Raw genomic sequence first — 3,056 nt, 5'->3', positions numbered from 1 at the left:
TATGGATCTAGTTTAAATTAAAAAAAATCCTTGACAGCATTAATTTTTTTCTTCAATTATCATGATACTGCTTATTAATCTAGATGTGAGGGCTCCACCCCCCCCTTTTGGTTGAGCTGTAATCCATACTTGAATCTTTCTCAGTGTTTCCAGCCTTTTTTGCTTTCAGAGAACAAAAGGTGTCATATCAGATTTGTATATCAGATTCCTAATGAAATCATTCTACAACCTTAAAGTGACTTTCTTCTTCATACTATCCAGCTTCTTATTAAATAAGTATGGTAAAAGCACACACCATGATACACAACTTTACTGATTTATGCTAGTACTTTTGGTGAAAGTACTTGCTTGGTCATAGGCACAGTCAAGTGTTCTTTAATTCCCATCCTTTGCAATGTTATCCATATTTGTTATGATCCACATAGTCAAATGTCTTTAAACAGACAACAAAACATGTTATTGTTGTTGTTGAGTACTGTCAAGTCAGAACCTTCTCATAGTTGCCCCTCCAGTGGGTTATCAGAGACAGTAAATCCCATGGGAGGAGATTGCCAATCTTTCTCCACAGAGCACCTCATGGTTTCAAATTGCGTATCTTTGCCTTGGTTCCTTACAACTAAGTCATTAGAACTTCCTCATGGAGCTGGAATACAGGTTGGAAGTCATCTGCTGCAGCTGGATTCTACAGAGGTCTGTTTGTTAATACTGGTGAGGATTAGGGTGGAAAGTTTACTCTCCAATGGGTGTGAATTGATTTGATTAGGCCTCCTATTTAAAAATGCATTTGTGCCCTTGGGCCTGGGGCCCTCAGGCCTGGTTTTAATTGTTTCTGGGCAAACATTCTTCTAAGTGGCACAACAATGGTTTGTCCATTTGCTGAACAGAGGTAACTCAACGGTTGTGATGCTAAACACCCTGACACTGATGTGTCAAATGTGATAATGGTTACCCATGGTTGACAGTGTTTGGTGGAGCTCCTCGATTAAAACAAGCTTGGAAGCAGGAGTGGCATCCACTTCCGAAATAGCTTGCCTCTGGAAACTCTATGAACTTGGAGAAATGATAAAAGTTATACAGGTCTTTCATTCATACTTAACAACAACAACAATAAAACATAGGTAAACATGTTTCCACATTCCTACAGAATTTCAACATTATTGAACAATAGCATTGTTGCCACATGCAAGTAAAATCTTGCTGAAAATTACATAAAATAGACTAGAACAATATATCAACAGGGAACTGCCAGAAATTCAAGCTGGATCCAGAAAAGGCCATGAAACAAAGGATACCATTCAACAATGATATCAGATCTTGGCTAAAAGCAGAGACTACCAGATGTTTATTTGTGTTTTATTGACTATGCTAAGGTCTTTAACTATGTGGATCATGACAAATTAGAGTGAACATTGAAAATAATGCTAATTCCAGAACACTTAATTGTGCTCATGCTAAACCTCTACTGTTCATATGGTTTTCAGAGACCTGTTATTTAAGAGGTAGATGGCTAATCCTGATAGAACAGCATTCTCCTCAAACACAACAAACTGAAAATTTAGTTTGTAACTTGCAAAAGCAAATCAGGCTTCACATCAGGTCTGAGGGCCACAGGCCCAAGGGTCCAACTAGTTTTAATGACAAAGGCCTGCCCACCAGGTCTTAACTGGTTTAAACAAGAGGCTTCTAGCCTACTCCTGATTGTTAATGAAATAAAAAAAAGACCAAAAAGTTCACACCTGATCATTAATGAAATAAAAAAAGACCTACCTTCCAGAATGCAAGTGTTTCAAACAAAAGGCTTTCAGGGAGGCCCTAACCAGCTTTTAATCACAGAAGTCCACCTACTGGTCCTAACTGGTTCAAACAAGAGGCTTCTAGCTCACACCTGATTGTTAATTAAATAAAAAAGACCAAACAGCTCACACGCAATTTGTACCACCAGTCAGATAATCAAGAGACATATTGCATTTGAAAAGTCTGTAGTTAGTGACCTCTTCAAATAATTGAGGAGTAATGATGTCAGTTTGAGGAATAAGGTACATCTGACTCAAACCATGGTCTTTTGGATCACTTGCTATACATTTGAGAGCTGAACAATGAATAAGGATGACAGAAGAAGTGAAGTCTTTGAGCTGTGGCGTTGGAGAAGAGTACTGAACCTCTCATGGATTGCCAAAAGAACAAGCAAATATCTTTCGGAGGGAATGCAGCTGGTGTGCTCTTTGGAGACAAAAATGATGAGGCTTCACTTTACATACTTTGAGCATGTTACTAAAAAGGGCTGTTCCTTGGAGAGGGACACGATGCTTAGAAAGGTAGGGGGTTGGCAAAGAAGAGGAAGACCCTTGACCAGGTGGATTGACATGGTGACTGTTGCAATGGGCTCTAATTTGTCAGGAAGTGCTATTATGTCACAGGATAGGACAGGGTTCAGATCTGTTGTTCATAGGGTTTCTATGGGTTGTACTCGACAGCACCTACCAATAACAGTATCAAAACCTATGCGTACACCAAGAAGCTGTTGTCTAAAATGATCAAAGATGTAAGGGTTAAGTTAACCATGGTAGGAGGTGCCTGGGTTCAAAAATGCAATCCAAAGAATATAAAAGGCAAAAAGAATACTCTGACCTGGGACATGCAAAAATTGGTTTTCCCACTGATGCTCCCTCCTGATAAAGATGTGGTTATGGAAAGAGGGTCAGCAAATAGAAAAAATAAACAGTAAAACACATTTTGGGGTCCAGTTAACATATTTCACTGTTTGAGTAATGAGAAACTTCTCAATAAAAGGTATGAAGATGTACAGATCTGGAGGACACTCAACTATGAATTCCTCTCCTCTTACCTCTTGACTAACACTAAGGAAAGTCTTGAGTAGTTCATTCTGTTGTGTGGCACTTTCTTGTTGGTTAGAGAAATGCAACACAAAGAAACATTGCATCCTTTAAATCATGAAAGGTGTAAGGATTGTATCCTTTCTCCATACTTATTCAAACTGGATGCTGAGCATTTGATTTGAGAAGCTGAACTCTCTGAAGAAGAATGTGGTATCAGAA

This window comes from Elephantulus edwardii, unplaced genomic scaffold (genome assembly GCF_000299155.1).
Source record: "Elephantulus edwardii isolate Elephantulus edwardi_28Jun2011 unplaced genomic scaffold, EleEdw1.0 scaffold00133, whole genome shotgun sequence".
NCBI lineage: Eukaryota > Metazoa > Chordata > Mammalia > Macroscelidea > Macroscelididae > Elephantulus > Elephantulus edwardii.
The sequence above is the reverse complement of the archived record's forward strand: the minus strand, read 5'-3'. Positions refer to the sequence as shown.